Below are 25358 nucleotides of genomic sequence, written 5' to 3'. Positions count from 1 at the left end.
ATGGAATAACTGTTCTACTTTTATTTTACTTTATGCTTCTGGCGTTGACTTGTAGGGCCCTAGCTATTCGATCTGGTTTAACAACGCCATTGAGTGAAGCCTATCATGCCCGAAACGTAGAAATGACCAGTACTTTCACACTGCTTGCAATTATTCATGCTATACGATGGAAAGACTGTTGTATTTTTATTATACTTTATGCTTCTGGCTTTGACTTCTTAGGCCCTAACTATTCGATCTGGTAGAACAACGCCCTATAGCGAAACCTAGGTTGCGCGGAACGTAGAAATGACCATACCTTTCACACTCGTTGCAATCATTCGTTTTATACGATGGAAAAACTGTTGTATTTATATTGTATTTTATGCTTCTGGCGTTGACTTCTTAGGCACTAACTATTCGATCTGATGGAACAACGCCATAGAGTGAAGCCTATCTTGCCCGAAACGTAGAAATGATCATGACTTTCACACTGATTGCAATTATTCGTCTTATACGATGGAATGACTGTTGTATTTGATTTGTATTTTATGCTTCTGGCGTTGACTTCTAGGGCCCTAGCTATTCGATCTGGTGGAGCAACGCCTTAGAGTGAAAGCATAGGATGCCCGGAACGTGGAAATGACCATCACTTTCACCCTGGGTGCAATTATTCCTGTTATACGATGGAAAAACTGTTGTATTTATATTGTATTTTACGCTTCGGGCGTTCACTACTAAGTCCCTAGCTCTTCGATCTGGTGGAGCAATGCCTCAGAGCTAAGTCTAGGATTCCCGCCACGTAGAAACGGCCGTTACTTTCACACTTGTTGCAATTATTCCTGTTATACGGTGGAAAAACTGTTGTATGTTTATTGTATTTTATGCTTCGGGCGTTGACTTCTATGGCCCTACCTATTCGATCTGGTGGAGGAACGCCCTAGACACAAGCCTAGGTTGCCCGGAAAGTAGGTATGACCCTAACTTTCACACTGGTTACCAATTATTCGTTTTATACGATGGAAAAACTGTTGGATTTATATTGTATTTTATGCTCCTGGTGTTGACATCTTAGGCCCTATCTATTCGATCTTCTGGACCAACGCCCCGAAGTGAAGCCTAGGTCGCCCGGAATGTAGAAATGACCATCACTTTCACTATGGTTGCAATTATTCCTGTTATACGATGGAATAACTGTTCTATTTTTATTTTACTTTATGCTTCTGGCGTTGACTTCTAGGGCCCTAGCTATTCGATCTGGTGGAGCAACGCCCTAGAGTGAAGCCTAGGATGGCCGGAACGTGGAAATGACAATTACCTTCACACTTGTTGCAATTATTCCTGTCATACGGTGGAAAAACTGTTGTATCTTTATTGTATTTTATGCTTCGGGCGTTGACTTCTAAGACCCTAACTATTCGATCTGGTGGAGCAACGCCCTAGAGTCAAGCTTAGGTTGCCCGGAACGTAGATATGACCATAACTTTCACAGTTGTTGCAATTATACGTTTTATACGATGGAAAGAATGTTGTTTTATTTTGTATTTTATGCTTCTGGCGTTGACTCCTAAGGCCCTAACTCTTCGATCTGGTGGAGAAATGCCTCAAAGTTAAGTCTAGGATGCCTGAAACGTCGAAATGTTCATTACTTTCACACTGGTTGCAGTTATTCATGCAATACTGTAGAAATACGGTTGCATTTTTATTGTATTTTCTGCTTCTGGCTTTGACTTCTGAGGTCCTAGCTATTCGGTCTGTTTGGGCAACGTCCAAGAGTGCAGCCTATGTAGCGCGGAACGTAGAAATGACAATTACTTTCAAACTGGTAGCAATTATTCCTTTTATACGATGGAAAAACTGTTGTATTTTTATTGTATTTTTTGCGTCTTGCGTTGAATCCTAAGTGCCTAGCTATTCGATCAGGTGGAGCAACGCCCTAGAGCGGAGCCTAGGTTGCCCGGAACCTAGGAATGACCATCACTTTCACACTTTGTGCAATTATTCACTTTATACGATTGAAAAGCTGTTGTATTTATATTGTATTTTATGCTTCTGGCGTTGACTTCTAAGGCCGTAGCTATTAGATGTGGTGGAGCAACGCCCTCGAGTGACGTCTAGGTTGCACGGAACGTAGAAATGACCATTACTTTCACACTGTTTGCAAATACACTTTATATACGATGGAAAAGCTGTTGTATTTATACTGTATTTTATGCTTCTGGCGTTGGCTTCTTGGGCCCTAACTATTTGATCTGGTGGAGCACCGCCCTAGTGTGAGGCATAGGTTGCCCGGAACGTAGAACATACCATTACCTTCACACTAGTTGCAATTATTCCAGTTATACGATGGAAAAACTGTTGCATATTTATTGTATTTTATGCTCCTGGCGTTGACTTCTACGGCCCTAACTATTCGATCTGGTGGAGCAACGCCATAGGGTGAAGCCTAGGTTGCTCGGAATGTAGCAATGTAGATAACTTTCCAGCTTGTTGCAATTATTCGTTTTATACGATGGAAAAGCTGTTGTATTTATATTGTATTTCATGCTTCTGGCGTTGACTTCTAAGGCCCTAACTATTCGATCTGGTGGAGCAACTCTCTAGAGTGAAGCCTAGCTTGCTCGGAATGTAGAAATGTCCATAACTTTCACACTGGTTGCAATTATTCGTTTTATACGATGGAAAAGCTGTTGTATTTATATTGTATTTTATGCTTCTGGCGTTGACTTCTTAGGCCCTGACTATTCGATCTGGTGGAGCTGCGCCCTAGAGTGAAGCCTAGGTTGCCCGGAACGTATAAATGGCCATTCCTTTAACACTGATTGCAAATATACATTCTATACGATGGAAAAGCTGTTGCATTTATATTGTATTTTATGCTTCTGGCGCTGACTTCTTAGGCCCTAACTATTTGATCTGATGGTGCACCGCCCTAGAGTGAAGCCTAGGTTGCCCGGAACGTACAACATACCATTACCTTCACACTGGTTGCAATAATTCCTGTTATACGATGGAAAAACTGTTGCATCTTTATGGTATTTTACGCTCCTGGCGTTTACTTCTAATGCCCTAACTGTTCGATCTGGTGGAGCAACGCCCTAGAGTGAAGCCTAGGTTGCTCGGAATGTAGAAGTGTCCATAACTTTCCAGCTGGTTGCAATTATCCGTTTTATACGATGGAAAAGCTGTTGTATTTATATTGTATTTCACGCTTCAGGCGTTGATTTCTAAGACCGGAGCTATTCGATATGGTGGAGCTACGCCCTAGAGTGAAGCCTAGGTTGCACTGAGCGTAGAAATGACCATTACTTTCACACTGTTTGCACATATACATTATATACGATGGAAAAGCTCTGGTATTTATATTGTATTTTATGCTTCTGGCGTTGACTTCTTAGGACCTAACTATTTGATCTGATGGAGCACCGCCCTAGAGTGAAGCCTAGGTTGCCCGGAACGTAGAACATACCATTACTTTCACACTGGTTGCAATTATTCCTGTTATACGATGGAAGAACTGTTGTATTTATATTGTATTTTATGCTTCTGGCGTTGACTTCTTAGGCCCTAACTATTCGATCTGGTGGAGCAACGACCTCGAGTGAAACCTAGGCTGCCCGGAACGTAGAAATGACCATTACTTTCACACTGGTTGCAATTATTCCTGTTATACGATGGAAGAACTGCTGTATTTATATTGTATTTTATGCTTCTGGCGTTGACTTCTAAGGCCGTAGCTATTAGATGTGGTGGAGCAACGCCCTCGAGTGACGCCTAGGTTTCACGGAACGTAGAAATGACCATTACTTTCACACTGTTCGCAAATACACTTTATATACGATGGAAAAGCTGTTGTATTTATACTGTATTTTATGCTTCTGGCGTTGGCTTCTTGGGCCCTAACTATTTGATCTGGTGGAGCACCGCCCGAGTGTGAGGCATAGGTTGCCCGGAACGTAGAACATACCATTACCTTCACACTAGTTGCAATTATTCCAGTTATACGATGGAAAAACTGTTGCATATTTATTGTATTTTATGCTCCTGGCGTTGACTTCTACGGCCCTAACTATTCGATCTGGTGGAGCAACGCCATAGGGTGAAGCCTAGGTTGCTCGGAATGTAGCAATGTAGATAACTTTCCAGCTTGTTGCAATTATTCGTTTTATACGATGGAAAAGCTGTTGTATTTATATTGTATTTCATGCTTCTGGCGTTGACTTCTAAGGCCCTAACTATTCGATCTGGTGGAGCAACTCTCTAGAGTGAAGCCTAGCTTGCTCGGAATGTAGAAATGTCCATAACTTTCACACTGGTTGCAATTATTCGTTTTATACGATGGAAAAGCTGTTGTATTTATATTGTATTTTATGCTTCTGGCGTTGACTTCTTAGGCCCTGACTATTCGATCTGGTGGAGCTGCGCCCTAGAGTGAAGCCTAGGTTGCCCGGAACGTATAAATGGCCATTCCTTTAACACTGATTGCAAATATACATTCTATACGATGGAAAAGCTGTTGCATTTATATTGTATTTTATGCTTCTGGCGCTGACTTCTTAGGCCCTAACTATTTGATCTGATGGTGCACCGCCCTAGAGTGTAGCCTAGGTTGCCCGGAACGTACAACATACCATTACCTTCACACTGGTTGCAATAATTCCTGTTATACGATGGAAAAACTGTTGCATCTTTATGGTATTTTACGCTCCTGGCGTTTACTTCTAATGCCCTAACTGTTCGATCTGGTGGAGCAACGCCCTAGAGTGAAGCCTAGGTTGCTCGGAATGTAGAAGTGTCCATAACTTTCCAGCTGGTTGCAATTATCCGTTTTATACGATGGAAAAGCTGTTGTATTTATATTGTATTTCATGCTTCAGGAGTTGATTTCTAAGACCGGAGCTATTCGATATGGTGGAGCTACGCCCTAGAGTGAAGCCTAGGTTGCACGGAGCGTAGAAATGACCATTACTTTCACACTGTTTGCACATATACATTATATACGATCGAAAAGCTCTGGTATTTATATTGTATTTTATGCTTCTGGCGTTGACTTCTTAGGACCTAACTATTTGATCTGATGGAGCACCGCCCTAGAGTGAAGCCTAGGTTGCCCGGAACGTAGAACATACCATTACTTTCACACTGGTTGCAATTATTCCTGTTATACGATGGAAGAACTGTTGTATTTATATTTTATTTTATGCTTCTGGCGTTGACTTCTTAGGCCCTAACTATTCGATCTGGTGGAGCAACGACCTCGAGTGAAACCTAGGCTGCCCGGAACGTAGAAATGACCATTACTTTCACACTGGTTGCAATTATTCCTGTTATACGATGGAAGAACTGTTGTATTTATATTGTATCTTATGCTTCTGGCGTTGACTTCTGAGGCCGTAACTATTCGATCTGGTGGAGCAACGCCCTAGTGTGAAACCTAGGTTGCCCGGAACGTAGAAATGACCATTACTTTCACACTGTTTGCAATTATTCATTTTATACGATGGAAAAGCTGTTGTATTTATATTGTATTTTATGCTTCTGGCGTTGACTTCTAAGGCCGTAGCTATCAGATGTGTTGGAGCAAGGCCCTAGAGTGACGCCTAGGTTGCACGGAACGTAGAAATGGTCATCATCTTCACTCTGGTGCAATTATCCTTTTTATACGATGAAAAAACTGCTGTATTTAATTTGTATTTTATGAGTCTGACGTTGACTTCTTAGGCCCTAACTATTCGCTCTGGTTGACCAACGCCCCAGAGTGATGCCGAGGTTGCCCGGAACGTGGAAATCACCACCCCCTTCACTCTGGTTGTAAATATTCCTGTTATTCGATGGAAAAACTGTTGTATCTTTATTGTATTTTATGTTTCGTGCGTTGACTTCTAAGACCCTAGCAATTCGATCTGGTGGAGCAACGGCCTAGAGTGAAACCTACGTTGCCCGGAACGCAGAAATGACCATTACTATCACAATGGTTGCAATTATTCCTGTTATACGAGGGAAAAACTGTTTTATTTTTATTCTATTTTATGCTTCTGGCGTTGACTTCTGAGGCCGTAACTATTCGATTTGGTGGAGCAACGACCTATTGTGAAGCATAGGTTGCCCGGAACGTAGAAATGACCATAACATTCACACTGGTTGCAATTATTCCTGATATACAATGGAAAAACTGTTGCCTTTTTATTGTATTCTATGCTTCTGGCGTTTAATTCTAAGTCCCAGGCTGTTCGATCTGGTGGACCAGCGCCCTAGAGTGAAGTCTAGGTTGCCCGGAACGTAGAAATGACCATTGCTTTCACACTGTTTGCGATTATTCATTTTATACGATGGAAAAGCTGTTGTATTTATATTGTATTTTATGCTTCTGGCGTTGACTTCTAAGGCCGTAGCTATTAGATGTGGTGCAGTAACGCCCTAGAGTGAAGCCTAGGTTGCCCGGAACGTAGAAATGACCATTACTTTCACACTGGTTGCAATTATTCATTTTATCTGATGGACAAACTGTTGTACTTATATTGTATTTTATCCTTCTGGCGGTGACTTCTAAGGCCGTGGCTATTCGATCTGGTGGAGAAACGCACTAGAGTGAAACCTAGGTTACCCGGAACCTAGAAATGACCAGCACTCTCACACTGGTTGCAGTTATTCCTGTTATACGATGGAAAAACTTTTGCATCTTTATTGCATTTTATGCTTCTGGCGTTGACTTCTAAGGCCCTAACTATTCGATCTGGTGGAGCAACGCCCTAGAGTGAAGCCTAGGTTGCTCGGAATGTAGAAATGTCCATAACTTTGACACTGGTTGCAACTATTCATTTTATACGATGGAAAAGCTGTTTTATTCTTATTGCATTTAATGCTTCGGGCGCTGACTTCTAAGAACCTAACTTTTCGATCAGTTAGAGCAACGCCCTAGGGTGAAGCCTAGGTTGCCCGGAAAGTAGAAATGGCCATAACTTTCATACTGGTTGCAATTATTCGTTTTATACGATGGAAAAACTGTTGTATTTATATTGTATTTTATGCTTCTGGCGATCACTTCTTGGGCCCTAACTATTCGATCTGGTGGAGCAACGCCCTAGGGTGAAGCCTAGGTTGCCCGGAACGTAGAAGTGACCATCACTTTCACAACTGGTAGCAATTATTCGTTATATAAAATGGAAAAACCGTTGTATTTATTCTGTATTTTATGCCTCGCGCGTTGACATCTAAGGCCCTATCTATTCGATCTGGTGCTGCAACGCCCTAGAGTGAAGCCTAGGTTGTCCGGAACGTAGAAATGACCATAACTTTCACAGTGGTTGCAATTATTCGTTCTACAAGATGGAAAAGCTGTTGTATTTATATTGTATTTTATGCTTCTGGCGTTGACTTCTAAGGCTCTAACTATTTGATCTGGTGGAGCACCGCCCTAGAGTGAAGCCTAAGTTGCCCGGAACGTAGAACATACCATTACCTTCGCACTGGTTGCAATTATTCCTGTTATACGATGGAAAAGCTGTTGCATCTTTATTTTATTTTATGCTTCTGGCGTTGACTTCTAAGACCCTAACAATTCAATCTGTTAGAGCAACGCCCTCTGGTGAAGCCTAGGTTGCCCGGAACGTAGAAATGACCATTACTTTCACACTGTTTGCGATTATTCATTTTATACGATGGAAAAGCTGTTGTATTTATATTGTATTTTATGCTTCTGGCGTTGACTTCTAAGGCCGTAGCTATTAGAAGTGGTGGAGCAACGCCCTAGAGTGACGCCCAGCTTGCCCGAAACGCAGAAATGACCATAACTCTCACACTGGTTGCAATTATTCGTTTTATACGATGGAAAAGCTGTTGTATTTTTATTGTATTTTATGCTTTGATCGTTTAATTCTAAGTCCCTAGCTATTCGATCTGGTGGAGCAACGCCCTAGAGTGAAACCTAGGTTACCGGGAACGTAGAAATGACCATAACTCTCACACTGGTTGCAATTATTCGTTTGATACGATGGAAAACCTGTTGCACCTTTATTGTATTTTATGCTTCTGCCGTTGACTTCTAAGGCCCTAACTATTCGACCTGGTTTAGCAACGCCCTATAGTGACGCCTAGGTTGCCCGGAACGTAGGACATACCATTACCTTCACACTTGTTGCAATTATTACTGTTATACGATGGAAAAACTGTTGCAACTTTATTGTGTTTTATGCTTCTGACGTTGACTTCTAATGCCTTATCTATTCGATCTGGTCGAGCAACGCCCTAGAGTGAAGCCTAGGTCGTCCGGAACGTAGAAAGGACCATAACTTTCACACTGGTTGCAATTATTCGTTCTATAAGATGGAAAAGCTGTTGTATTTATATTGTATTTTATGCTTCTGGCGTTGACTTCTTAGGCCCTAACTATTCGCTCTGGTGGAGCAACGCCCTAGAGTGAAACTTAGGTTGCCCGGAACGTGGTAATGACCATTAATTTCACACTGGATCCAATTATTCCTGTTATACGTTGGAAAAGCTGTTATATTTTTATTGTATTTTATGCTTCTAGCGTTTAATTCTAAGTCGCTAGCTATGCGATCTGGTGGAGCAACGACCTAGAGTGTTGCCTAGGTTGCCCGGAACGTAGAAATAACCATTACTTCCAGAATGTTTGCAATTATTCATTTTATACGATGGAAAAGCTGTTGTATTTATATTCTATTTTACGCTTCTGGCGTTGACTTCTTAGGCCCTAACTATTCGATCTGGTGGAGAACCGCCCTAGAGTGAGGCCTAAGTTGCCCGGAACATAGAAAATACCGTTACCGTCGCACTGGTTGCAATTATTCCTGTTATACAATGGAAAAGCTGTTGCATCTTTATTTTATCTTATGCTTCTGGCGATGTCTTCTAAGGCCCTAACTACTCTATCTGGTGGAGCAACGCCCTAGAGTGAAGCCTAGGTTGCACGGAACGTAGAAATGACCACAACTCTCACACTGGTTGCAATTATACGTTTTATACGATGGAAAAGCTGTTGTATTTTTATTGTATTTTATGCTTCTGGCATTTAATTCTAAGTCGCTAGCTATTCGATCTGGTGAAGCAACGACCTAGAGTGAAGCCTAGGTTGCCCGGAACGTAGAAATGACCATTACTTTCACACTATTTGCAATTATTCATTTTATACGCAGGAAACGCTGGTGTACTTATATTCTATTTTATTCTTATGGTGTTGACTTCTTAGGCCCTAACTATTTGATCTGGTGGAGCACCGCCCTAGAGTGAAGTCTAGGTTGCCCGGAACGTAGAAATGACCATAACATTCACACTGGTTGCAATTATTCGTTTTATACGATGGAAAAGCTGTTGTATTTATATTGTATTTTATGCTTCTGGCGTTGACTTCTTAGGCCCTAGCTATTCGCTCTGGTGCAGCAACGCCCTAGAGTGAAACCTAGGTTGCCCGGAAAGTAGAAATGACCATTACTATCACACTGGTTGCACTTATTCCTGTTATACGATGGAAAAACTGTTGTATTTTTATTGTATTTTATGCTTTTGGCGTTGAATTCTAAGTCCCTAGCTATTCGATCTGGTGGAGCAACGCCCTAGAGTGAAGCCTAGGTTGCTCGGAATGTAGAAATGACCATAACTTTCACACTGGTTGCAATTATTCGTTTTATACGATGGAGAAGCTGTTGCATTTACATTGTACTTCATGCTTCTGGCGTTGACTTCTGAGGCCCTAACTATTCGATCTGGTGGAGCAACGCCCTAGAGTGAAGCCTATGTTGCTCGGAATGTAGAAATGTCCATAACTTTCACACTGGTTGCAATTATTCGTTTTATACGATGGAAAAACTGTTGTATTTATATTGTATTTTATGCTTCTGGCGTTCACTTCTTGGGCCCTAACTATTCGATCTGGTGGAACAACGTCCTAGGGTGAAGCCTAGGTTGCCCGGAACGTAGAAGTGACCATCACTTTCACACTGGTAGCAATTATTCGTTATATACAATGGAAAAACCGTTGTATTTATTCTGTATTTTATGTCTCGCGCGTTGACATCTAAGGCCCTAACTATTCGATCTGGTGCAGCAACGCCCTAGAGTGAAGCCTAGGTTGTCCGGAACGTAGAAATGACCATAACTTTCATACTGGTTGCAATTATTCGTTTTATACGATGGAAAAACTGTTGTATTTTTATTGTACTTTATGCTTCTGGCGTTTAATTGTAAGTCCCATGCTATTCGATCTAATGGAGCAACGCCCTAGAGTGAAGCCTAGGTTGCCCGGAACGTATAAATGACCATTACTTTCACACTGTTTGCAATTATTCGTTTTATACGATGGAAAAGCTGTTGTATTTATATTGTATTTTATGCTTCTGGCGTTGACTTCTAAGGCCGTAGCTATTAGATGTGGTGGTGTAACGCCCTAGAGTGAAGCCTAGGTTGCCCGGAACGTAGAAATGACCATTACTTTCACACTGGTTGCAATTATTCATTTTATCTGATGGACAAACTGTTGTACTTATATTGTATTTTATCCTTCTGGCGGTGACTTCTAAGGCCGTGGCTATTCGATCTGGTGGAGAAACGCACTAGAGTGAAACCTAGGTAACCCGGAACCTAGAAATGACCAGCACTCTCACACTGGTTGCAGTTATTCCTGTTATACGATGGAAAAACTTTTGCATCTTTATTGCATTTTATGCTTCTGGCGTTGACTTCTAAGGCCCTAACTATTCGATCTGGTGGAGCAACGCCCTAGAGTGAAGCCTAGGTTGCTCGGAATGTATAAATGTCCATAACTTTGACACTGGTTGCAACTATTCATTTTATACAATGGAAAAGCTGTTTTATTCTTATTGCATTTAATGCTTCGGGCGCTGACTTCTAAGAACCTAACTTTTCGATCTGTTAGAGCAACGCCCTAGGGTGAAGCCTAGGTTGCCCGGAAAGTAGAAATGGCCATAACTTTCATACTGGTTGCAATTATTCGTTTTATACGATGGAAAAACTGTTGTATTTATATTGTATTTTATGCTTCTGGCGATCACTTCTTGGGCCCTAACTATTCGATCTGGTGGAGCAACGCCCTAGGGTGAAGCCTAGGTTGCCCGGAAGGTAGGTATGACCATAACATTCACACTGGTTGCAACTATTCGTTCTATAAGATGGAAAAGCTGTTGTATTTATATTTTATTTTACGCTTCTGGCGTTGACTTCTTAGGCCGTAACTATTTGACCTGGTGGAGCACCGCCCTAGAGTGAAGCCTAAGTTGCCCGGAACGTAGAACATACCATTACCTTCGCACTGGTTGCAATTATTCCTGTTATACGATGGAAAAGCTGTTGCATCTTTATTTTATTTTATGCTTCTGGCGTTGACTTCTAAGGCCCTAACAATTCAATCTGTTGGAGCAACGCCCTCTGGTGAAGCCAAGGTTGCCCGGAACGTAGAAATGACCATTACTTTCACACTGTTTGCGATTATTCATTTTATACGATGGAAAAGCTGTTGTATTTATAATGTATTTTATGCTTCTGGCGTTGACTTCTAATGCCTTATCTATTCGATCTGGTCGAGCAACGCCCTAGAGTGAAGCCTAGGTCGTCCGGAACGTAGAAAGGACCATAACTTTCACACTGGTTGCAATTATTCGTTCTATAAGATGGAAAAGCTGTTGTATTTATATTGTATTTTATGCTTCTGGCGTTGACTTCTTGGGCCCTAACTATTCGCTCTGGTGGAGCAACGCCCTAGAGTGAAACTTAGGTTGCCCGGAACGTGGTAATGACCATTAATTTCACACTGGATCCAATTATTCCTGTTATACGTTGGAAAAGCTGTTATATTTTTATTGTATTTTATGCTTCTAGCGTTTAATTCTAAGTCGCTAGTTATTCGATCTGGTGGAGCAACGACCTAGAGTGTTGCCTAGGTTGCCCGGAACGTAGAAATAACCATTACTTCCAGAATGTTTGCAATTATTCATTTTATACAATGGAAAAGCTGTTGTATTTATATTCTATTTTACGCTTCTGGCGTTGACTTCTTAGGCCCTAACTATTCGATCTGGTGGAGCACCGCCCTAGAGTGAAGCCTCAGTTGCCCGGAACATAGAAAATACCGTTACCTTCGCACTGGTTGCAATTATTCCTGTTATACAATGGAAAAGCTGTTGCATCTTTATTTTATCTTATGCTTCTGGCGATGTCTTCTAAGGCCCTAACTACTATATCTGGTGGAGCAACGCCCTAGAGTGAAGCCTAGGTTGCACGGAACGTAGAAATGACCACAACTCTCACACTGGTTGCAATTATACGTTTTATACGATGGAAAAGCTGTTGTATTTTTATTGTCTTTTATGATTCTGGCATTTAATTCTAAGTCGCTAGCTATTCGATCTGGTGAAGCAACGACCTAGAGTGAAGCCTAGGTTGCCCGGAACGTAGAAATGACCATTACTTTCACACTGTTTGCAATTATTCATTTTATACGCAGGAAACGCTGGTGTACTTATATTCTATTTTATTCTTATGGTGTTGACTTCTTAGGCCCTAACTATTTGATCTGGTGGAGCACCGCCCTAGAGTGAAGCCTAGGTTGCCCGGAACGTAGAAATGACCATAACATTCACTCTGGTTGCAATTATTCGTTTTATACGATGGAAAAGCTGTTGTATTTATATTGTATTTTATGCTTCTGGCGTTGACTTCTTAGGCCCTAGCTATTCGCTCTGGTGCAGCAACGCCCTAGAGTGAAACCTAGGTTGCCCGGAAAGTAGTAATGACCATTAATTTCACACTGGTTCCAATTATTCCTGTTATACAATGGAAAAACTGTTGTATTTTTATTGTATTTTATGCTTCTAGCGTTTAATTCTAAGTCGCTAGCCATTCGATCTGGTGGAGCAACGACCTAGAGTGTTTCCTAGGTTTCCCGGAACGTAGAAATAACCATTACTTTCAGAATGATTGCAATTATTCATTTTATACGATGGAAAAGCTGTTGTATTTATATTTTATTTTACGCTTCTGGCGTTGACTTCTTAGGCCCTAACTATTTGATCTGGTGGAGCACCGCCCTAGAGTGAAGCCTAAGTCGCCCGGAACGTAGAACATACCATTACCTTCGCACTGGATGCAATTATTCCTGTTATACGATGGAAAAGCTGTTGCATCTTTATTTTATCTTATGCTTCTGGCGTTGTCTTCTAAGGCCCTAACTATTCTATCTGGTGGAGCAACGACCTATTGTGAAGCATAGGTTGCCCGGAACGTAGAAATGACCATAACATTCACACTGGTTGCAATTATTCCTGATATACAATGGAAAAACTGTTGCCTTTTTATTGTATTCTATGCTTCTGGCGTTTAATTCTAAGTCCCAGGCTGTTCGATCTGGTGGACCAGCGCCCTAGAGTGAAGTCTAGGTTGCCCGGAACGTAGAAATGACCATTGCTTTCACACTGTTTGCGATTATTCATTTTATACGATGGAAAAGCTGTTGTATTTATATTGTATTTTATGCTTCTAGCGTTGACTTCTTAGGCCCTAACTATTCGATCTGGTGGAGCACCGCGCTAGACTGAAGCCTAGGTTGCCCGGAACGAAGAAAGGACCATAACTTTCACACTGGTTGCAATTATTCGTTTTATACGATGGAAAAGCTGTTGTATTTATATTGTATTTTATGCTTCTGGCGTTGACATCATAGGCCCTAACCAGTCGATCTGGTGGAGCAATGCCTCAGAGTTAAGTCTAGGATTCCCGAAACGTCGAAATAATCATTACTTTCACGCTGATGGAAATTATGCATGCTATACGATGGAAAAACTGTTGCATTTTTATTTTATTTTCTGCTTCTGGTTTTGAATTCTAAGGTCCTCGCTATACGGTCTGGTGGGGCAACGTCCAAGAGTGAAGCCTAGGTTGCCCGATTCGTAGATATGACCAGTACTTTCACACTGTTTGCAGTTATTTCAGTTAAACGATAGAAATGCTGTTGTATTTTTATTGTATTTTATGTTTCGGGCGTTGACTTCTTAGGCCCTAACTATTCGAGATGGTGGAACAACGCCCTAGTCTAAAGCCTAGGTTGCCCGGATCGTAGAAATGACCATCACTTTCACACTGGTTGCTATTATTCGTTTTATACGATGGAAAAACTGTTGCATCTTTATTGTATTTTATGCTTCTGGCGTTGACTTCTAAGGCCCTAACTATTCGATCTGGTGGAGCAACGCCCTAGAGTGAAGCCTAGGTTGCCCGGAACGTAGAAATGACCAGCACCTTCACGCTGGTTGCAGTTATTCCAGTTATACGATGAAAAAACTGTTGTATTTATACTGTATTTTATGCTTCTGACGTTGACTTCTAAGGCACTAACTATTCGATCTGGTGGAGCAACGCCCTAGAGTGAAGCCTAGGTTGCCCGGAACGCAGAAATGACCATCACTTTCACACTGGTTGCTATTATTCGTTTTATACGATGGAAAAACTGTTGCATTTACATTGTACTTCATGCTTCTGGCGTTGACTTCTGAGGCCCTAACTATTCGATCTGGTGGAGCAACGCCCTAGAGTGAAGCCTATGTTGCTCGGAATGTAGAAATGTCCATAACTTTCACACTGGTTGCAATTATTCGTTTTATACGATGGAAAAACTGTTGTATTTATATTGTATTTTATGCTTCTGGCGTTCACTTCTTGGGCCCTAACTATTCGATCTGGTGGAACAACGTCCTAGGGTGAAGCCTAGGTTGCCCGGAACGTAGAAGTGACCATCACTTTCACACTGGTAGCAATTATTCGTTATATACAATGGAAAAACCGTTGTATTTATTCTGTATTTTATGTCTCGCGCGTTGACATCTAAGGCCCTAACTATTCGATCTGGTGCAGCAACGCCCTAGAGTGAAGCCTAGGTTGTCCGGAACGTAGAAATGACCATAACTTTCATACTGGTTGCAATTATTCGTTTTATACGATGGAAAAACTGTTGTATTTTTATTGTACTTTATGCTTCTGGCGTTTAATTGTAAGTCCCATGCTATTCGATCTAATGGAGCAACGCCCTAGAGTGAAGCCTAGGTTGCCCGGAACGTATAAATGACCATTACTTTCACACTGTTTGCAATTATTCGTTTTATACGATGGAAAAGCTGTTGTATTTATATTGTATTTTATGCTTCTGGCGTTGACTTCTAAGGCCGTAGCTATTAGATGTGGTGGTGTAACGCCCTAGAGTGAAGCCTAGGTTGCCCGGAACGTAGAAATGACCATTACTTTCACACTGGTTGCAATTATTCATTTTATCTGATGGACAAACTGTTGTACTTATATTGTATTTTATCCTTCTGGCGGTGACTTCTAAGGCCGTGGCTATTCGATCTGGTGGAGAAACGCACTAGAGTGAAACCTAGGTAACCCGGAACCTAGAAATGACCAGCACTCTCACACTGGTTGCAGTTATTCCTGTTATACGATGGAAAAACTTTTGCATCTTTATTGCATTTTATGCTTCTGGCGTTGACTTCTAAGGCCCTAACTATTCGATCTGGTGGAGCAACGCCCTAGAGTGAAGCCTAGGTTGCTCGGAATGTATAAATGTCCATAACTTTGACACTGGTTGCAACTATTCATTTTATACAATGGAAAAGCTGTTTTATTCTTATTGCATTTAATGCTTCGGGCGCTGACTTCTAAGAACCTAACTTTTCGATCTGTTAGAGCAACGCCCTAGGGTGAAGCCTAGGTTGCCCGGAAAGTAGAAATGGCCATAACTTTCATACTGGTTGCAATTATTCGTTTTATACGATGGAAAAACTGTTGTATTTATATTGTATTTTATGCTTCTGGCGATCACTTCTTGGGCCCTAACTATTCGATCTGGTGGAGCAACGCCCTAGGGTGAAGCCTAGGTTGCCCGGAAGGTAGGTATGACCATAACATTCACACTGGTTGCAACTATTCGTTCTATAAGATGGAAAAGCTGTTGTATTTATATTTTATTTTACGCTTCTGGCGTTGACTTCTTAGGCCGTAACTATTTGACCTGGTGGAGCACCGCCCTAGAGTGAAGCCTAAGTTGCCCGGAACGTAGAACATACCATTACCTTCGCACTGGTTGCAATTATTCCTGTTATACGATGGAAAAGCTGTTGCATCTTTATTTTATTTTATGCTTCTGGCGTTGACTTCTAAGGCCCTAACAATTCAATCTGTTGGAGCAACGCCCTCTGGTGAATCCAAGGTTGCCCGGAACGTAGAAATGACCATTACTTTCACACTGTTTGCGATTATTCATTTTATACGATGGAAAAGCTGTTGTATTTATAATGTATTTTATGCTTCTGGCGTTGACTTCTAATGCCTTATCTATTCGATCTGGTCGAGCAACGCCATAGAGTGAAGCCTAGGTCGTCCGGAACGTAGAAAGGACCATAACTTTCACACTGGTTGCAATTATTCGTTCTATAAGATGGAAAAGCTGTTGTATTTATATTGTATTTTATGCTTCTGGCGTTGACTTCTTGGGCCCTAACTATTCGCTCTGGTGGAGCAACGCCCTAGAGTGAAACTTAGGTTGCCCGGAACGTGGAAATGACCATTACTTTCACACTGTTTGCGATTATTCATTTTATACGATGGAAAAGCTGTTGTATTTATAATGTATTTTATGCTTCTGGCGTTGACTTCTAATGCCTTATCTATTCGATCTGGTCGAGCAACGCCCTAGAGTGAAGCCTAGGTCGTCCGGAACGTAGAAAGGACCATAACTTTCACACTGGTTGCAATTATTCGTTCTATAAGATGGAAAAGCTGTTGTATTTATATTGTATTTTATGCTTCTGGCGTTGACTTCTTGGGCCCTAACTATTCGCTCTGGTGGAGCAACGCCCTAGAGTGAAACTTAGGTTGCCCGGAACGTGGTAATGACCATTAATTTCACACTGGATCCAATTATTCCTGTTATACGTTGGAAAAGCTGTTATATTTTTATTGTATTTTATGCTTCTAGCGTTTAATTCTAAGTCGCTAGTTATTCGATCTGGTGGAGCAACGACCTAGAGTGTTGCCTAGGTTGCCCGGAACGTAGAAATAACCATTACTTCCAGAATGTTTGCAATTATTCATTTTATACAATGGAAAAGCTGTTGTATTTATATTCTATTTTACGCTTCTGGCGTTGACTTCTTAGGCCCTAACTATTCGATCTGGTGGAGCACCGCCCTAGAGTGAAGCCTCAGTTGCCCGGAACATAGAAAATACCGTTACCTTCGCACTGGTTGCAATTATTCCTGTTATACAATGGAAAAGCTGTTGCATCTTTATTTTATCTTATGCTTCTGGCGATGTCTTCTAAGGCCCTAACTACTCTATCTGGTGGAGCAACGCCCTAGAGTGAAGCCTAGGTTGCACGGAACGTAGAAATGACCACAACTCTCACACTGGTTGCAATTATACGTTTTATACGATGGAAAAGCTGTTGTATTTTTATTGTCTTTTATGCTTCTGGCATTTAATTCTAAGTCGCTAGCTATTCGATCTGGTGAAGCAACGACCTAGAGTGAAGCCTAGGTTGCCCGGAACGTAGAAATGACCATTACTTTCACACTGTTTGCAATTATTCATTTTATACGCAGGAAACGCTGGTGTACTTATATTCTATTTTATTCTTATGGTGTTGACTTCTTAGGCCCTAACTATTTGATCTGGTGGAGCACCGCCCTAGAGTGAAGCCTAGGTTGCCCGGAACGTAGAAATGACCATAACATTCACACTGGTTGCAATTATTCGTTTTATACGATGGAAAAGCTGTTGTATTTATATTGTATTTTATGCTTCTGGCGTTGACTTCTTAGGCCCTAGCTATTCGCTCTGGTGCAGCAACGCCCTAGAGTGAAACCTAGGTTGCCCGGAAAGTAGTAATGACCATTAATTTCACACTGGTTCCAATTATTCCTGTTATACAATGGAAAAACTGTTGTATTTTTATTGTATTTTATGCTTCTAGCGTTTAATTCTAAGTCGCTAGCCATTCGATCTGGTGGAGCAACGACCTAGAGTGTTTCCTAGGTTTCCCGGAACGTAGAAATAACCATTACTTTCAGAATGATTGCAATTATTCATTTTATACGATGGAAAAGCTGTTGTATTTATATTTTATTTTACGCTTCTGGCGTTGACTTCTTAGGCCCTAACTATTTGATCTGGTGGAGCACCGCCCTAGAGTGAAGCCTAAGTCGCCCGGAACGTAGAACATACCATTACCTTCGCACTGGATGCAATTATTCCTGTTATACGATGGAAAAGCTGTTGCATCTTTATTTTATCTTATGCTTCTGGCGTTGTCTTCTAAGGCCCTAACTATTCTATCTGGTGGAGCAACGACCTATTGTGAAGCATAGGTTGCCCGGAACGTAGAAATGACCATAAGATTCACACTGGTTGCAATTATTCCTGATATACAATGGAAAAACTGTTGCCTTTTTATTGTATTCTATGCTTCTGGCGTTTAATTCTAAGTCCCAGGCTGTTCGATCTGGTGGACCAGCGCCCTAGAGTGAAGTCTAGGTTGCCCGGAACGTAGAAATGACCATTGCTTTCACACTGTTTGCGATTATTCATTTTATACGATGGAAAAGCTGTTGTATTTATATTGTATTTTATGCTTCTAGCGTTGACTTCTTAGGCCCTAACTATTCGATCTGGTGGAGCACCGCGCTAGACTGAAGCCTAGGTTGCCCGGAACGAAGAAAGGACCATAACTTTCACACTGGTTGCAATTATTCGTTTTATACGATGGAAAAGCTGTTGTATTTATATTGTATTTTATGCTTCTGGCGTTGACATCATAGGCCCTAACCAGTCGATCTGGTGGAGCAATGCCTCAGAGTTAAGTCTAGGATTCCCGAAACGTCGAAATAATCATTACTTTCACGCTGATGGAAATTATGCATGCTATACGATGGAAAAACTGTTGCATTTTTATTTTATTTTCTGCTTCTGGTTTTGAATTCTAAGGTCCTCGCTATACGGTCTGGTGGGGCAACGTCCAAGAGTGAAGCCTAGGTTGCCCGATTCGTAGATATGACCAGTACTTTCACACTGTTTGCAGTTATTTCAGTTAAACGATAGAAATGCTGTTGTATTTTTATTGTATTTTATGTTTCGGGCGTTGACTTCTTAGGCCCTAACTATTCGAGATGGTGGAACAACGCCCTAGTCTAAAGCCTAGGTTGCCCGGATCGTAGAAATGACCATCACTTTCACACTGGTTGCTATTATTCGTTTTATACGATGGAAAAACTGTTGCATCTTTATTGTATTTTATGCTTCTGGCGTTGACTTCTAAGGCCCTAACTATTCGATCTGGTGGAGCAACGCCCTAGAGTGAAGCCTAGGTTGCCCGGAACGTAGAAATGACCAGCACCTTCACGCTGGTTGCAGTTATTCCAGTTACACGATGAAAAAACTGTTGTATTTATACTGTATTTTATGCTTCTGACGTTGACTTCTAAGGCACTAACTATTCGATCTGGTGGAGCAACGCCCTAGAGTGAAGCCTAGGTTGCCCGGAACGCAGAAATGACCATCACTTTCACACTGGTTGCTATTATTCGTTTTATACGATGGAAAAACTGTTGCATCTTTATTGTATTTTATGCTTCTGGCGTTGACTTCTAAGGCCCTAACTATTCGATCTGGTGGAGCAACGCCCTAGAGTGAAGCCTAGGTTGTCCGGAACGTAGAAATGACCAGCACCTTCACGCTGGTTGCAGTTATTCCAGTTATACGATGAAAAAGCTTTTGTATTTATATTGTATTTTATGCTTGTGGCGTTGACTTCTAACGCCCTAACTATTCGATCTGGTGGAGCAACGCCCTAGTGTGAAGCATGGGTTGCCCGGAATGTAGAAATGACCATCACTTTCAAACTGGTTGCAATTATTCCTGTTATACAATGGAAAAACTTCAGTATTTATATTGAATTTTATGCTTCTGGCATTGACTTCCAAGGCCGTAGCTATTCTATGTGTTGGAGTAACGCCCTAGAGTGAAGCCTAGGTTGCCCGAAACGTAGAAATCACCACCACTTTCAAACTGGTTGCAATTACTCCTGTTATACGATTCAAAAGCTGCTGTATTTCTATTGCGTTTTATGCTTCGGGCGTTGACTTCTATGGGCCTAACTATTCAATGTGTTGGAGCAACGCCCTAGGGTGAAGCCTAGCTTGCCCGGAAAGTAGAAATAACCATAACTTTCATACTGGTTGCAATTATTCGTTTTATACGATGGAAAAACTGTTGTATTTATATTGTATTTTATGCTTCTGGTGTTCACTTCTTTGGCCCTAACTATCCGATCTGGTGGAGCAACGCCCTGGGGTGTAGCCTAGGATGCCCGAAACGTCGAAATGATCATTACTTTCACGCTGGTTGCAATTATTCATGCTATACGATGGAAAAACTGTTGCATTTTTATTTTACTTTCTGCTTATGGATTTGAATTCTAAGGTCCTCGCTATTCGATCTGGTGGGGCAACGTCCGAGAGTGAAGCCTAGGTTGCCCGGTACGTAGAAATGACCATTACTTTCACTCTGGTTGCAATTATTCCTGTTATACGATGGAAAAACTGTTGCATCTTTATTGTATTTTACGCTTCTGGCGTTGACTGCTAAGGCCCTAACTATTCGATCTGGTGGAGCAACGCCCTAGAGTGAGGCCTAGGTTGCTCGGAACGTAGAAATGTCCATAACTTTCACACGGGTTGCAATTATTCGTTTTATACGATGGAAAAGCTGTTGTATTTTCAATGCATTTTATGCTTCGGGCGTTGACTTCTAAAGCCCTAACTGTTCAATGTATTGGAGCAACGCCCTAGGGTGAAGCGTAGGTTGCCCGGAAAGTAAAAATGACCATAGCTTTCATACTGGTTGCAATTATTCGTTTTATACGATGGAAAAACTGTTATATTTATAATTTATTTTATGCTTCTGGCGTTGAATTCTAAGTCCGTATGTATTCGATCTGGTGGAGCAACGCCCTAGGGTGAAGCCGAGGTTGCCCGGAACATAGAAATGACCATTACTTTCACTCTGGTTGCAATTATTCATGCTATACGACGGAAAAGCTGTTGTATTTATATTGTATTTTATGCTTCTTGCATTGACTTCTTAGGCCCTAACTATTCGATCTGGTGGAACAACGCCCTACAGTGAAGCCCAGCTTGCCCGATACGTAGAAATAACCATCACATTCACACTGGTTGCAATTATACATTATATACGATGGAAAATCTGTTGTATTTATATTGTATTTTATGCTCCTTGCGTTGACTTCTTAGGCCCTATCTGTTTGTCCTGTTGGAGCACCGCCCTAGAGTGAAGTATAGGTTGCCCGGAACGTAGAAAAGACCATTACCTTCACACCGGTTGCAAATATTCCTGTTATACGATCGAAAAACTCTTGTATCTTTATTGCACTTTATGCTCCGGGCGTTCACTTCGAAGGCCCTAACTAATCGATCTGGTGGAGCAACGCCTCAGGGCGAAGCCTATGTTGCCAGGGACGTAGAAATGGCCATTACCTTCACACTGGTTGCAATTATTCCTGTTATACGATGGAAAAACTGTTGCGTTTATATTGTATTTTATGCTTCTGGCGTTTACTTCTATGGCCGTAGCTATTCGATGTGGTGGAGCAACGCCCTAGACTGAAGCCTAGGTTGACCGGAACGTAGAAATGTCCATACCTTTCACGCTGGTTGCAATTATTCCTGTTATACGATGGAAAAACTGTTGTATTTATATTGTATTTTATGCTTCTGGTGTTGACTTCTTAAGCCCTATCTATTGGATCTGGTGGACCAGCGCCCTAGAGCGAAGCCTAGGTTGCCCGGAACGTAGAAATGACCATTACTTTCACACTGTTTGCAATTATTCAATTTATACGATGGAAAAGTTGTTGTATTTATACTGTATTTTATGCTTCTGGCGTTGACTTCTAACTCAGTAGCTATTCCGTCTCATGGAACAACTCCCTATATTGAAGCCTAGGTAGCCCGGAACGTAGAAATGACCATAACCTTCACGCTGGCTGCAATTACTCCTGTTATACGATTGTAAATCTGTTGTATCTTTATTGTATTTTCTGCTTCGGGCGTTGACTTCTAAGGCCCTAACAATTCGATCTGGTGGAGCAACGCCCTAGAGTGGAGCCTAGGTTGCACGGAAGGTAGAAGTGACCATTTCCTTCAGGCTGCTTGCAATTATTCCCGTTATACGATGGAAAGACTGTTGTATTTATATTGTATTTTATGAACCTGGCGTTGCCTTCTTAGGGCCTAACAATTCGATCTGGTGGAACAACGCCATAGAGTGGAGCCTAGGTTGCACGGAATGTAGAAATGACAATTACTTTCACACTGTTTGCATTTATTCATTTTATACGATGGAAATGTTGTTGTACTTATATTGTATTTTATGCATCTGGCGTTGACTTCTTAGGGCCTAACTATTTGATCTGGTGGAGCACCGCGCTAGAGTGCAGCCTAGGTTGCCCGGCACGTAGAAAAGACCATTACCTCCACACTGGTTGCAATTATTCGTTTTATACGATGGTAAAACTGTTGTATTTATTTTGTATTTTATGCTTCTGGCGTTGACTTCTAAGGCTCTAACAATTCGATCTGGTGGAACAACGCAACGGAGTGAAGCCTAGGTTTCCCGGAACGTAGAAATGACCATCACTTTCACACTGGTTGCAGTTATTCCTGTTATACGATGGAAAAACTGTTGTATCTTTATTGTATTTTATGCCCCTGGCGTTGACTTCTTAGGGCCTAACAATTCGATCTTGTGGAACAACGGCATAGAGTGAAGCCTAGGTTGCCCGGAACGTAGAAATGACCATCCCCTTCACACAGGTTGCAATTACTCCTGTTATGCGATGGAAGAACAGTTGTATTTATATTGTATTTTATGCTTCGGGCGTTGACTTCTGAGTCCCTAACTATTCGATCTGGAGGAGCAACGCCCTAGAGTGAAGCCTAGGTTGCCCGGAACGTAGAAGTGGCCATTACCTTCACATTGGATGTAATTATTCGTTTTATACGATGGAAAGACTGTTGTATTTATATTGTATTTTATGCCTCTGGCGCTGACTTCTTAGGGCCTAACTATTTGATCTGGTGGAGCACCGCGCTAGAGTGTAGCCTATGTTGCCCGGAACGTAGAAATGGCCATTACTTTCACACTGGATGCAATTATTCGTTTTATACGATGGAAAAACTGTTGTATTTATATTGTATTTTATGCCCCTGGCGTTGACTTCTTAGGGCCTAACAATTCGATCTGGTGGAACAACGCCATAGAGTGGAGCCTAGGTTGCACGGAATGTAGAAATGACAATTACTTTCACACTGTTTGCATTTATTCATTTTATACAATGGAAATGTTGTTGTACTTATATTGTATTTTATGCATCTGGCGTTGACTTCTTAGGGCCTAACTATTTGATCTGGTGGAGCACCGCGCTAGAGTGTAGCCTAGGTTGCCCGGCACATAGAAAAGACCATTACCTCCACACTGGTTGCAATTATTCGTTTTATACGATGGTAAAACTGTTGTATTTATTTTGTATTTTATGCTTCTGGCGTTGACTTCTAAGGCCCTAACAATTCGATCTGGTGGAACAACGCAACGGAGTGAAGCCTAGGTTTCCCGGAACGTAGAAATGACCATCAGTTTCACACTGGTTGCAGTTATTCCTGTTATACGATGGAAAAACTGTTGTATCTTTATTGTATTTTATGCCCCTGGCGTTGACTTCTTAGGGCCTAAGAATTCGATCTGGTGGAACAACGGCATAGAGTGAAGCCTAGGTTGCCCGGAACGTAGAAATGACCATCCCCTTCACACAGGCTGCAATTACTCCTGTTATACGATGGAAAAACAATTGTATTTATATTGTACTTTATGCTTCGGGCGTTGACTTCTAAGTCCCTAACTAATCGATCTGGTGGAGCAACGCCCTAGAGTGAAGCCTAGGTTGCCCGGAACGTAGAAGTGGCCATTACCTTCACATTGGATGTAATTATTCGTTTTATACGATGGAAAGACTGTTGTATTTATATTGTATTTTATGCCTCTGGCGTTGACTTCTTAGGGCCTAACTATTTGATCTGGTGGAGCACCGCGCTATAGTGAAGACTAGGTAGCCCGGAACGTAGAAATGACCATAACTTTCACACTGGTTGCAATTATTCGTTTTTACGATCGAAAAACTGATGTATTTGTTTTGTATTTTATACTTCTGGCGTTGACTTCTAAGGCCCTAAAAATTCGATCTGGTGGAACAACGCCATAGAGTGAAGCATGGGTTGCTCGGAATGTAGAAATGGCCATTACTTTCACACTGGATGCAATTATTCGTTTTATACGATGGAAAAACTGTTGTATTTATATTGTATTTCATGCTTCGGGCGTTGACTTCAAAGGCCATAACTATTCGTTCTGGTGGAGCAACGTCCGAGAGTGAAGCCTAGGTTGCCCGGAACGTAGAAATAGCCATTACTTTCACACTGGAAGCAATTATTCGTTTTATACGATGGAAAAACTGGTGTATTTATATTGTATTTTATGCCCCTGGCGTTGACTTCTTAGGGCCTAACAATTCGATCTGGTGGAACAACTCCCTATATTGAAGCCTAGGTAGCCCGGAACGTAGAAATGACCATAACCTTCACGCTGGCTGCAATTACTCCTGTTATACGATTGTAAATCTGTTGTATCTTTATTCTATTTTATGCTTCGGGCGTTGACTTCTAAGGCCCTAAATATTCGATCTGGTGGAGCAACGCCCTAGAGTGGAGCCTAGGTTGCACGGAAGGTAGAAATGACCATCCCCTTCACACAGGTTGCAATTACTCCTGTTATACGATGGAAAAACAGTTCAATTTTTATTGTATTTTATGCTTCTGGCGTTGACTTCTTCGGCCCTAACTATTCGATCCGGTGGAGCAACGCCCTACAGTGGAGCCTAGGTTGACCGGTATGTAGAAATGGCAATTACATTCACACTGTTTGCATTTATCCATTTTATACGATGGAAAAGTTGTTGTACTTATATTGTATTTTATGCTTCTGGCGTTGACTTCTAAAGCCCTAACTATTCGATCTGGTGGAGCAACGACCTGGAGTCAAGCCTAAGTTGACCGGAACGTAGAAATGAACGATACTTTAACACTGTTTGCAATTATTCAATTTATACGCTGGAAAAGCTGTTGTATTTATATTGTATTTTATACTTCTGACGTTGGCTTCTAAGGCCGTAGCTATTCTATGTGGTGGAGCAACGCCCTATAGTGAAGACTAGGTAGCACGGAACGTAGAAATGA

The sequence above is a fragment of the Calliopsis andreniformis genome, unplaced genomic scaffold, assembly GCF_051401765.1.
Source record: "Calliopsis andreniformis isolate RMS-2024a unplaced genomic scaffold, iyCalAndr_principal scaffold0027, whole genome shotgun sequence".
NCBI lineage: Eukaryota > Metazoa > Arthropoda > Insecta > Hymenoptera > Andrenidae > Calliopsis > Calliopsis andreniformis.
The sequence above is the reverse complement of the archived record's forward strand: the minus strand, read 5'-3'. Positions refer to the sequence as shown.